Source organism: Leopardus geoffroyi, chromosome A1, assembly GCF_018350155.1.
Source record: "Leopardus geoffroyi isolate Oge1 chromosome A1, O.geoffroyi_Oge1_pat1.0, whole genome shotgun sequence".
Taxonomy (NCBI): domain Eukaryota; kingdom Metazoa; phylum Chordata; class Mammalia; order Carnivora; family Felidae; genus Leopardus; species Leopardus geoffroyi.
This window is the reverse complement of record NC_059326.1, coordinates 39,704,737-39,718,760: the sequence shown is the minus strand read 5'-3', so window position 1 is coordinate 39,718,760 and position 14,024 is coordinate 39,704,737. Positions and strand designations below refer to the sequence as shown.

At 34.4% G+C, this 14,024-nt stretch overlaps 1 long non-coding RNA gene across 1 annotated transcript in view; it reads right to left on the bottom strand.

Annotated features, from left to right (window-relative positions):
* Positions 1–1,754: 1,754 nt before the first annotated feature.
* Positions 1,755–14,024, bottom strand: part of LOC123598391 — a 130,950-nt gene continuing 118,680 nt past the window's right edge. Inside the window, exons 3-5 of the long non-coding RNA XR_006712582.1 lie at positions 8,265–8,330; positions 5,031–5,084; positions 1,755–2,357 (exon numbers count right to left, since the gene is read on the bottom strand). This is a non-coding gene — a long non-coding RNA (uncharacterized LOC123598391). The remainder of the gene's footprint in view (positions 2,358–5,030; positions 5,085–8,264; positions 8,331–14,024) is intronic.

Genomic DNA, 14,024 nt, shown 5'->3' with positions numbered 1-14,024 from the left:
CAATTAATGTCATTTTCAGAAATTAGAATTTTTTTGAAGATGATTTTTAAAAATTTTTTAATGTTTATTTATTTTTGAGAGAGAGAGAGAAACAGAGTGTGAGTGAGGGAGGGGCAGAGAGAGGGAGAAACAGAACTTGAAGCAGGCTCCAGGCTCTGCACTGTCAGCACAGAGCCTGACCCAGGGCTCAAACTCACAAACTGCTAGCTCATGACCTGAGCCAAAGTTGGATGCTTAACTGACTGAGCCACCCAGGCGCCCCTTGAAGATGATTTAATACAAATAATTAACTAATACTAAAAATATTTCCATGGGAAATTTTAAAAACTATGCACAAGGTAAACTTTTAAAGTTAGGGCAATTCATTAGAAACATGTGTTATGCTAAATGAAAATTACTCTTGTTTCTGGGCTATTTTTGCCTAATACTGTTAAGAAATGCATGTGTAAGACCAATACAAAAGCTCTACATGGGATGCTAGATAACGCTTCTCTAATAATATCTACTTTTCATTAATGCATCACCAACAACTTTCTAAAAATAACAAAAAGAAAGTTCTTCTATTGTTGAGAAACATTTCATTCTAAATGCAGCATCCCTTGGAAAATTGTATTGTCTTTTCCCTTTCATTTCATAATTGCACTTTGAAGATGCTTTCTCTTCCGGCCAGGAGTGAACAAAATATTCTGTAATTACCCTTATGTTATAAACTACAACAAAATGACAATAAAAAAAATGATGGTCCATGAGAAAAGAGAAACAAATGAGGTGAAATATAGTATTTCCAAGGGTTTTGGCATAGACCTAATTCCAAGATTGTGGCTCCCATAAGAGAGCCCAGGAATCTTTCTTGTTCAATTGAAGAGAGAGGTAATGAAGTGTGGGTCATCAAAATGACTAGAAAATTCCAAAGTATAGTATATAAAAGAAGGAATTTGCATGTATAAAGCACTTAAGAAACTGCAAAAAGTGTCTTCTTTACTCTTGATTGAAAACCAATCTACTCATTCATAGGGTGAGAACACATGAAATTAGGAAAGAATAGGATCCAAGGAAAGAACAATTACCAAAAAGTTATAAGTTAAATAATTCCCAGAGCTCATATATTTTAAGTAATCAGTTGAGTTCCACCTATCAAAAATGGAGAATTCTCACTGAATACATGGGGCATTCAGTGTAGACCTCAGAAGGGTTTTTATTACTAATGAGGCTAAATGAGTCTTGGAATGAAGGCTGTCACAAAATGAGCAAACTAATGCCACGAATATAACTACCTTCCAGAAAATATCCACCACTTTTTAAATGAGTAACACAAAATTCAACACTTTTACATGTAAATCAACAGTGCCCAGAATCCCTTATAAAGAAGCAGGTGAATATCACCCATAATCAGGAATGTGGCATACAAATAAAAAATAAGATGAAATTAACAGAAAAAGACATTAAAAGAGCAATTCTAAGAATATACCATTTACTCATGAATGAACATGATGAGGAGAGAAAATAAAAAAGATCCAAATGGAACTTCTAGAGATGAAAAATATGATATATGAAGACACTCATTTGAAGGGCCCTAAAAAAAGACAGAAGCCACACAGAAGAGAAAATGAGTGAGTTTAAATGTATAGCAAAAGACCTTTCCAAAAGAATGTATGTGCAACAAATATAAAGTCTGTCAATAACATGCAGTGCCATATCACATGATGTAACACACACACAAACAGTTTCAGAAGGAGAGGTGGAATAGCAAAAAAAACGTATTTGAATAAATAACTGCTGGAGATTTTCCAAATTTGTTGAAATCAGTAAGCCTAGAGAATCAGAAACTAAGCTCCAAATATCATAAACTTCAAACCACAGCAAAGCACATGAAGCTGGTAGAAACCAGTTATTAAGAGAAAATCTGAAAAACATTAAATAATAAAAGACAAATTATATACGGAGGGGAAAATAATAAGAATGAGAATCGGCTTTTTGTCAGACATAATTAAGTAGAAGACAATGTAGCAATACATTAAAGAATTGAAGTGGGGTGGGGAGAAACTGCTGAATTAGAATACTATACCTTTTGAAATGTATTTTCACAACACAGGTAAAGTAACTTTTTAGAGAAACACTGGTAGCAGATCTTCACTACCAGAAATATTATAGCAAGTTCTGCAGGCCTAGGAAAATAGTATCAGATAGAAAAGTGGATCTACATAAATAATCAAGAGAACCAAAAAATGGTAAATATATCCAAATGCTCAAAAGCAATAACATTCACCATTACCTTCATTTTCTCATCTGCTATTCAGTCCTCAATATGCAGAATTCTGGTACCCATTCTTACATCTCCACATCCTGGATGACATCTTCTAAAAGCCAAATCCAAAATCACCGTCAGGGTTACTTACATGTTCTTTCTGCTTTGTACAGTGCTCATGGCTCAATTCTTTCTTGTGGAAATTCATATTGGATTTTCATGAGTGAACTGTTCCTGATTCTCCTGCTCTCATATGTTTTAAGTTTTCTCTGTCTTAGGGTACCTGGCTCTCTCAGGCAAAAGAGCATGTGACTCTTGATCTCGGGGTTGTGAGTTCAAACCCCACCTTGGGTTTAGAAATTCCAAAAATAAATAAATAAACTTAAAAAAAGTTTTCTCTGTATTATCTCCCTCTTAATATCCCATAAGAATGATGTTCATCAGTATTTTCAACTTACTATATTTTTGTTTTACATAGGCACTTTCCACTAACAAAATATATACTAATATAGTTGTTGACCACTTACTTGTTGATTCCCTCCAATTATTTATCTTGCATTTAGAGAATGGTACTAACATTTAGATTCATACGTTTGTCAAACAAACTTTATTTATCACCACCAAGTCTCAATCTCAAAACATCTAGAATGAACACACAATCTTCAATGGCAAAATGTGTATTTTAGCTTTATATTCATTATATTGTTTAATAGTATTTTCATTCGTCTACTTGGCTAGCCAAAAAATTAAGTATCTTCCTTCCAGCTTCTTATCACCGTTTAAACAAAAATATATTGAACACCTTCTACATATCAAACATATCACTGTGTACTAGAAATATAAAAATAAAAGATAATGTCTGTCCTGATGGAGGTGAGGCATTTGAGAAACAATGTCACAACAATGTGAAAAAAGGCCAGGAAAATGAACTAAGGAAATATTCAAACCTCACAGGAGTGATCATGTCCATTGAGCCTCATAGATGAAGTACTATCATTACCTGTCATTGAAAGTTGAATGGAGTTTATGAAAATGAAAACAAACAAACAAAAACAAAACAAAACAAAACAGCAACAAAAAACACAAGGATATCTAGGCAGAGGAAACAGGGTATGTAAAGCCAGAAAGTCTTGATATAGAAAAAGAATATAATCATATGACTGTGAGTAAGAGGAATTAATGTTGAATCTATGGCAGAATTTGAAGCAGCTTATGCATTTTATTAAGGGCATATCGACTTGGATATTAAGGACATATCTATATCTAAACAGATATGTATTATAAAAAGAGACTGAAAATTAGAGAATTCACTTCATGATCTTTAAGAAAGGGAATGACAAAGTCTTACTTGTGTTTTAGAAACATTAACACAGATGTATAAAGAATTATGTTGATGAAGAATTATTGGTGCAGAAATGAAACAGACTTCTCTCCCTTTCTTTTAAAATTTTCCCTGTGGTGATTTGACCTCTTTGACTTTGCCACCCACTGCACTCCAAAGGGAGGATAATATGCTAATATAATCGTTCCAATCCAATTCCCATTTTGTTGGCTGATTTATGCAGAGTAGTGAATTAAATTTACAGCTCAAGTGAATTTAATATGTCTAGCGATTAACATGGGAGGAAACAACTAAACAAAACAAAAACACCTTGTGGGGAAATCACAACTCTTATGAGATTTGGATATTGGTTTTTAAGTCACACTTAATAGCAACAAGTATTATGGGCTGAAATGTGACAGGTGGTATTGTTGGCTTGGGCCTTTAATTGTTATACACAGGGAAGTGATTTATTTGGTTCATAAAAGACTAGCACGGGTCCTTAAGCTACAGGCCCCCCTAGTAGGGCTTTGGCAACAGAGAAAATGACTTATATATTTGTTCATTTTAATCTCTATTATATTAGAAGCTTGAATGATCCATTTTAAAATCAGCAAGGAAATGGGGGCGCCTGGGTGGCTCAGTTGGTTAAACATTCAACTCTTGATTTCAGCTCACCTCATGATCTCACGGTTCGTGAGTTTGAGCCCCACATCGGGTTCTGTGTTGACAGTGTAGACTCTGCTTAGGATTTTCTCTCTCCCTGCCCCTCCCTTGCTCTCTCTATCACTCTCCCTCTCTCTCAAATTAAATGAATAAACTTTTTAAAAAAGAGAGAAAGGAATAAGGAAAAAAGTTCAATTCATGTAGATTATGAAAGTTGGGGCTAACAGTAGCAAATGGGTTTCTTCTTCCTCCCTCCTTCTGCAACAGAATTCTGTTCCTGTTACCCAAAGTACTCATTTCATGTGTACTCTGTACTCAGCCCCTCTCTCCTTATGGACTTTGGTCCTTCCATTAGTTTCTCTTCTGCTCTCCTTCTTCCCTCTGCATTGTTTTCAAGCGCATACAAATACTGCTTAGCCTTTCTGTCTCACAGCACTCCTTTAGCTTTTTTGGCTCGTTGGTTTTTGCCTTTTCTTCCAACTTGATTATAAATTCCACTAGGGCAAGGGCTAACACTATTTGTTCAACTCTGTATATCTAATACACAGGTCAGTGCCAGAAGTCCAAAATGCATCCTGAAATTAGTGGGGAGTCATTAACACAGATTTAAGCAAGGGAAATGACATGATCAAATTTTCATTATGTATTGTTCAGGGGTCTGTTGGAAAGATGAAGAGGAGAGAACATAGCTGTAAGGACACTGATCTATTACTTGGCAGCTCCATGGACTCCTGCTTCATTAATTTCATCCTCTATGTGATCATTCCCATAAGCATGAAAACCTGCTACCACACTTACAAAAGTTCTCAATGACTTCATATTCCTTCCAGCAACATCCCTGTTTGCACGCTCCTATAAAACAAAAACAAAAACTCTTGAAACATTAAAGGCATCCTCTTGTATATTTCTCTTCCCATTCTCACCAATTCACACCTCATTCTTTCAAGTTTGTAAAAATTCCCAAAAATTTGATGGGCTCTTTTCAAGTACCATTTGACGAAAAATTTTCCAAACATCATCAACATCCCATGGAGCTAGAAACTTGATAAGACCATGTGGTTTTACCTCGACTTTGGTGTGAGGATGCCAGATAGACTACAATTAACTCATGAATTTATGAACAAAAAAAATAATAATAAACTAATGGTGAATGAATTTAGGACTCTCTATATATCTCTGTGTGGGGGTGGTGGTAAAATTTACATATATTTAATAAAAGAGCTAACAAGCCCTTATATGTTAGTTTTGCTTGATTGTGTTGTGCGTATTATACAGTCTTTTGATTAGATATTTATAAAAATGTTATTCTTTTCAGATCGAGAATCTATGGCACAGAGAGTAATAACTTGTACCGGGTTATGATACTATACAATAGTAAATGAGAATTTTGACCTAGGTTGTCTGACTTCAGTGTAACAGCGTATTATAGTGTCTCCACTGAGTGAAATACAAATGAAGACAATTTTTGTCAAAAGGAGTATTCCACATTATTTTATTTTGACCCTTTAGCAATTTTCATTTCAGAAAAATATTCAGGGCAAGATCCAAGCTTTACTTCATGACATAAAAATCAAGCTTATTAGTATAAATGATACCTAACATTTTTGAATGTTTTCAAATTGTTTACAAATGAAAGCTTGTTGTAAAATTTTTAAAATGTAAATTATTCTTAGCTTCCTTGCAACATTATTATCATTTCAACTAAAATTTATTTCAGTAACCTTTTGGCCATAGCAATATAGAGCAAACACCTTCAAATGTATCGCACTACATTAGGTTAGAATGTAATTATCAACCTCTTTAAGGTTGGTGTTAATGATGAAACACAATTAGTAAAGGTACAAGAGTTTTTCTATTGTATTTAATATTCTGAGCCAATACTAGGACTATATTTGAGGACTTTTGCCTCTTCTTTCACCATATTCTTAATTTTCTTTGACTTAATAACTTCTAAGTCATGAGATCATCAGTAAGGTAAACTCCGTAAATGTGAAAAAATTATTAAACACTTTATTGGAAATACTCTTAAAATGGTAATATCATTACCCAAAAGTTAAAAAAAACTTACTTAGTCTCTTTGACTACAGACTAGTTTTTTTTTTTTTTAATGTTTATTTATTTTTGAAGGAGACAGAGACAGAGACAGAGGGTGAGAAAGGGACGGGCAGAGAGAGGGGGAGACACAGAATCAGAAGCAGGCTCCAGGCTCTGAGCTGTCAGCACAGAGCCTGATGTGGGGCTTGAACTCACAAGCTATGAGATGATGACCTAAACTGATGTCGGACGCTCAACCAACTGAGCCACTCAGGTGCCACCCTACAGAATAGTTTTTTTTTTATATTATCTTTTAAAAAAAATTGGTTTTGGGGCACCTGTGTGGCTTGGTCGGTTGAGTGTCTGACTTCGGCTCAGGTCATGATCTCACACTCCGTGAGTTCGAGCCCCGCGTCGGGCTCTGTGCTGACAGCTCAGAGCCTGGAGCCTGTTTCAGATTCTGTGTCTCCCTCTCTGTCTGCCCCTCCCCTGTTCATTCTCTGTCTCTCTCTGTCTCAAAAATAAATAAACGTTAAAAAAATTGTTTTTTTGTTTTGTTTATTTATTTTGAGAGAGAGAGAGAGAGAGAGAGAGAGAGAGACAGAGCACGAGCAGGGGAGGGGCAGAGAGAGAGGGAGACACAGAATCCAAAGCAGGCTCTGGGCCCTGAGCTGTCAGCACACAGCCCAACTCAGGGCTCGAACTCACAAGAGTGAGATCATGACCTAAACCAAAGTCGGACTCTTAACCAACTGAGCCACCCAGGTGCCCCCAGAATAGTTTTTAATGTTACTTCCACTTGACCGCAGTCTTCCTGCCTGGGCTCACTTTGTACCATTCTTTCCACCTAGAGGTGTAAGCGACCTAGATGGTGTCTGTGAACTTTTTCATAAAGTTGTGTTTTCCAGAATTACTTCCCTCTCCATCCTTGCTTTCTGGGCCAGGTTGTGCAGATTTTTCTCCTTCCACACCCTAGGAAAGTACAGGTACACAGAAACATTGGGGGGAAAAGTTATCTTTACTCAAATCTTAAATTTCCCGGAATTAAGACTTTAAGTCAGTCTTCAATGGTAGGATTGTGCCAGCTGTCTTTTGAGTTTCCAGTAATATTTGCATTAATATTTGCATTCTGATACAAGCATTTATGAGTCATGAAAGTCCAAAGATTTACTTCAAATGTGTGTGAATTCTGCATGCCCACAGAAGCTTCTTTGCTGTCTGCTAATGTGTGTGAAGTTTGGAGGTTCTGTTCAGGGCTTCTCAAAATTGAATATACATAGGGGCGCCTGGGTGGCGCAGTCGGTTAAGCGTCCGACTTCAGCCAGGTCACGATCTCGCGGTCCGGGAGTTCGAGCCCCGCGTCGGGCTCTGGGCTGATGGCTCGGAGCCTGGAGCCTGTTTCCGATTCTGTGTCTCCCTCTCTCTCTGCCCCTCCCCCGTTCATGCTCTGTCTCTCTCTGTCCCAAAAAATAAATAAACGTTGAAAAAAAAAATTTTTTTTTAAAAAAAAATTGAATATACATAAAAATCAAATGGGAATTTTAGTAAAATATAAATCCTGAGTTGGTAATTGGGGTGGCAGTTAATAATATTCATTTCTACCAAGTTTTTATAAAGCTGTTGGTCTGTGGGCTACACTTTGGATAGCAATATTGTTGAGTACTGCAATAACCCATGTATTACACTCAATCCTTTCTTTTATTTCTACAAGCCTGTGTATCCATAAGTAGTATGTACACAATCTATGAATGTAGTAGACTTTTTAAACTTCCTAGGAAAGACTAAGAGGTGTTTTAAATTCAAATACTATAAGCTATTTCAACTAAAATACCAGGGCTCATTACCTTTAAAGTGTCCTTTGCCCAATCCGCTAAATGAGGAGATTGACTAGTTTTTTTTACCCTATGTAATGCCAGCCTTTCTTCATTTAGTTGGTTCTTCCCTATACCCCCCTTCTTTTCTCCACTTAACTTGCACTTTGTCATTGTCTGACACTACCTTTACAAGGATTCACCCAATCAAAGAGTATTCATCGAGGCACTCTCCTAAAGAAAATGGTTTCTCCTATAAGGGAAATTCTGATACCAGTTATCAAGAAAATAATTGTTACCTCATTATACAATATACATAACATAAAATCATAGGCTTCAAAGGTCTATACATTACTGAATGCATTGAAGACTCCTCAAAAATTGTTAAATATATATATATATATTTATATTTATGTCATGTGTGTGTATATATATATATATATATATCACTAAATCTAGCCACTCAAATCATTTCAAAGAAATAAGTATTTTTCTATGAAAAAACAAATGCACTTTCAAGTTTTCATGCAAATATCTAAATAAAAGTTATTTAGTTTTTATTGAAATATTATTGGCTACATATATCTGGAAAAATAAAGAGCCATGTCTTATGAGGAATAAGATATGAGAAACAAAGTACTTTCTTATGAGAAACAAAGTACTGTTTTAAAAAGTTATCCTCATCTATTACATTCATACAAGGTAAAGAGTTTCAAGGACATTAGAATTGTGACCTCCATGAATGTGCAGGAAGTTTCTCCACAGTCAGGTTTTCCTAAAGTAATAAAAATAATCTATTGATTTCTATGAAAAATCATCTGATATAGAAAGAATGACAAATCTTCCTCCATGCTACTATTCCCAGTATTCTTTGGCTCTTTGTCCTTTCTCTCATTGAAGAGTAGCAGTTCTCTTGTGCACTCCCTGTCTGCTTTCTGCTAAGAATAGAAGGATCTTCCATCATATCTTCCAGCTTTATGACAGTCTAAGCACCTTCTGTTACATGCACAGTTTTACCACACATTCTCTTATCGACTTAAGGGAAGCACGTAGACAAACTTCACAAGCAGAGTAACATTTATCCTTTAAATTCTTCACTTGTTGAAAAATTATTCACTTATGCTATAAATATCTTTCTAGAGAAAGAAAAATAAGTTGAAATTGGAAGCTAATTCTCAGAAGAAGGGGTTATTCAAACATCAATGACCTGATATTTTGACTAAGAATAATTTCCTGCTATAAGAGAAAGACAGCAAAGAGTGATATATTAGCAATATTAAAAGAGGTTAGTATTACTTCTACAACTCAGAATTTGAACGATAATGTTCTCAAAGTTCACATCAAATATTTCTTTACTTACTCTTAGAAGGTCTCTCAATTAAATAAATCTGAAGATATAAGGTGATAAAGTATATTCATCTGCTGACAGAAGAATTATTTTCGTATATACTTTTTTTGTTCTGATATTTTTTGTGGTCTAGTACTTTCAGCTTAGTAAAAACTATAAACACAAATTGAAAAATTGTGAAAGGAAATATATATAAGCCTTTGAATGATGAGCATCCCTAAATGTGAAATAGACTATGAGGACATAATATAGATGACTCTTACTACAAAGTATTTTATGAATTTAAAAGATATTCAGTTCATTATAAAAAGGTAAATAAATCAGAAGTAATGATATGCTACATGAAGAGACATGGGAGAGGCCAGGACATTTTAAATTTGCCTAAAGAATTCTGTGCTGGGACCTCTGGAAGAGTACAAGAGTGTCAGCAAAGATACTTCTATGGTACTGGCTGCTATATGCAAAGAAAATGAAAGTTGCTGTCTGTGTCCAAGAATGTGTGTGGTGGGGGAAGCTAAGATGGCAGAATAGTGGGAGGACCCACAGGCTTGTTTCATCCCTCATGCACACCTAGATACTATCAAATCATTCTGAATACCCAAAAAAATTGATGTGAAGACTGACAGAACAAACTACACAACTAGAAGGAGAGAAGAGTCCACATCCAGGAAGGTAGGAAGTGTAGAGACATAGATTGGAGGAGAAATGGATTGCAGGTGCCGCTGAGGGGAGTGGACCCTGGTCTCGGGAAAGGCGAGAAAGAGGACTGCGATACTTGTGCGATCGCACAAGGCGAATACTTCCCTAAATGAAGCCTAAAACTAGAAAAAAGGGAAATAATAAAGATTAGAGCAAAAATTAATTATATAGAAACAAACAAACAAACAAACAAAAACAGTAGAAAAGATGAATGAAACCAGGAATCCCGTTAAAATATAGGTAGAAGACATGAATAGACATTTTTCCAAAGAAGACAAACAGATGGCTAACAAACACGTGAAAAGATGCTCAAAATTACTCATAATTAGGAAAATACAAATCAAAACTACAATGAGATATCACCTACACCTGTCAGAATGGCTAAAATTAACGACACAGGAAACAATAGATGTTGATGAAGATGAAGAGAAAGGGGAACCTTCTTACACTATTGGTGGGAATACAAACTGGTACAGCCACTCTGGAAAATAGTGTGGAGGTTCCTCAAAGAGCTAAAAATAGAAGTACCCTATGATGTAGCATTGCACTACTTGGTACACCCAAAGGATACAAAAACACTGATTCGAAGGGACACGTGTAACCCCAGTGTTTATAGCAGCATTATCAACAATAGCCGAATTATGGAATAAGCCCTAAGGTCCATCGGCTGATGAATGGATAAAGAAGAGGTGCTACACACACACACACACACACACACACACACACACACACACTGTAATGTTATTCAGCCATCAAGAAGAATGATATCTTGGCATTTGCAACCACATGGATGGAGCTAGACTGTATTATACTATGCTAAGTGAATAAGTCATTCAGAGAAAAACAAATACCATAGGACTGCACTCATATGTGGAATTTAAGGCACAAAAGAGAGGCAAAACATGAAATAGATTCTTAACTATAGAGAACAAACTTGAGGGTTGCAGGAGGAAAGGTGGGTGAGGGAATGGGTATTCAGAGGGCACTTGTCATGAGCGCTGGATGTTGTATGTAAGTGATGCGTCACTAAATTCTACACCTGAAACTAGTATTACACCATATGTTAACTAACTAGAATTTAAATAAATTTGAAGCTACAAAAAAAAAAAGAATATGTATGTGTGCACACATGTGTTTGTATGTTATGATTTTTAGAAAAAATTAGGTTATATTGGAAAAATGTATGAAAAATAGGATATTGGACATATGCACTTCTTTTATTAGGAATAAGGAATTTTATAAGGAATAAGATTGTAAAATTTGCCCGTAACTGTATTCTATAATTAAATCAATATTGTTATTTATCCACGTAGATTTCTTTGTACACATTTTTTGCTGTTCCTTAAAATGAAATCATAAGTATACTATATTTAGGTACAATCAATATTTTCTTATGTTAATGAGACAATTCTATATTCTATGTCTTTAATTAACACCATATCAAGTATATTTTTCTACTTTGCAATCTTTGTTTTCACTAACCTCTACAACACCCATCTTCTTTCTTCCTCATTACCATATTTTCCTTGCTCATACTATTGTGTGTTATAAAAATAATTAATATAACAATCATATATCTCAATGGTAGCAAACAACACAGATTTGCTTACGGCTTGCTTTTCTACTCATGAATATATTGTAAAAGCAGAACTACTAGCAGTAAAAATTAAATAATTTGATCCTTTGTACAGTGGCTTAGTATTCCATGGTAAAGATGTTCTGTAATTATTTCAGTCTTTCCACTGTTGATTAGCATTTAGATAAATTTGAGATTTATTTTTCCATCACAAAAGTACTGCAATAAATTTTCTCATAGCATGCCTTGAGTATAAGCATGTGTATATGCTGTGTGTGTGTGTATGCGTGTGTGTGTGTGTGTGTGTGTGATTCCAGTGGTGAAATGGGTCAAAGTGTACATATTATATATTACTCTACAAATACTGAGAAACACATTCCAGCACATATGTTGAAATTCACATTTTTCTGTCAATCACTCAGAGTAGACTTTGCCTACATTCATGCTAGCATTTAAAGTTTTCACCCATTGAATTATGAGAATTTGAGAGTTAAGTAGTTATGGCTCAGTAGTTAGAGCTTGTTACTTTTATTTGCATTTTCCTGAACACTAACAAAATTGAGTTTTCATATACTCTGGAAATTTAAATTTCTACTTCTATGTATTGTCTATTAAAACTGTGCCATGTTTCAATTAAATACTCATCATTTGTAATAAAATTCAGGAGAGTTTCGTATGTTTTAGAAACTACCTATTACATTATCATTTAATTTGCATTTATTTTATAGAACATTGCTTTTTTCTTGCTTTTAGTGTATTTTTGAATAAAATCTTAATTTTTTGTATTGCCAATATTGTCATTACTTTGTAACTTTTGTACTTGATAATTTCTTTAATATGTCCTCATGTTTCCCAAATAAACTGAAACATTTACTCTTTTTAAAAAACATTTCAGCATTTATTTCTTCTGAATTTTTCTTTATAAACTATTGTTAGAGCTTACATTTTCTTCTTTTTTGGATTGATAACTATTTGTGCCAACACCATTTATTAAGTGCACATTATTATACTATAAGGCCCAATACAAAGAATGAATTGTATTTCTTACAATTTAAGTTCCTGTGCTCCAAATTCAATACTGTACTATTTTGTATACAAAATTTTTTTTAAGTTTTTTATATGATAAAGCAAAGTCTTCCTGACCAAACTTGTTTTATATATATTTATCAATCTCATCAATGAGAACCCTCAACGCTGAACTTGAGCCTAGTTGTTGGATGGAAAAATTGGGTGTGTTTCATGATGATTGGTCGAATGTACATTGCAAGTAGAAAGAAGATTTTCTCTTCCTTTTAGTCATAATGGACTTATTACTTTCTAGCCTTTTAAATTAGATGTAGCCATGTGACTCACTTTAGCCAGATTACTGTGAATGGAATGGGCTTATGTGTGCTTTAAGAGAAAGAGCACTGAGGAACTGGCACATGATTCACCATATTCTCTTTCTTTGAGAGGTCACTAAGGTCTTCTGTTGCAATGATGGTTTCATTGGATGGAGTAGTTTGTTACCTACGTCATGACTAAATATGACAAATACCGCTCTTCTACTAACAAAAGCTTTATCATTGCATTGGACATGTATTATGAACATGAAATAAATCTTAGAATTTTATTGTAAATTTTTATTATACTTTGTTTTCAGAGTACTTACAGTTTCACAGAAAAATTGAGCAGAAGATACAGAGATTTTCTGTATACTGCTTACCCTCATACATGCAAAGCCTCCTCTTTTGTCAATATCCGTCATAGAGGGGTACATTTGCTAGAATTGAAAAACTGACACGGACACATCATTATCATCCAAAGTCCATAGTTTATATTAAGGTTCACTTGGTGTTTTATATTCTATGACTTTGGACAAATTTTAATGATATATATCTACAATTATTCACTGCCTTAAAAATCCCTTTTGGTTGACCTTCTTATACTTACATTTATAATTGAAATGATATAAACTTAAGCTGAAAATTTATGAAAAACTAATTCAGTTTATGACTATAACTTGAAGAATTGTAAAATAGCTTTGATACATGAAAAAAAATATTATCAAATGAATCACAGATAGTGATGTCCCTTCAAATGTCAATTTGAAGAAGCAAGAGTTGGGAAGGGTAGAGCACACTGTCTACATTTTAATGATTGCATGCCAAAAATATTTTCAAGAAACAGAAAGGAATAATGGTTTTATGCTTAATTTCATTTTTAATTTGGTTTCTATTGCTATATAGTAAACTGCAAAATATTAATGGATCACTCAGTGTATTTTAATGTATATTCATTCTGAAGTACTTTCCATTAAGATCAAACTGCAAAATGTGAAATAT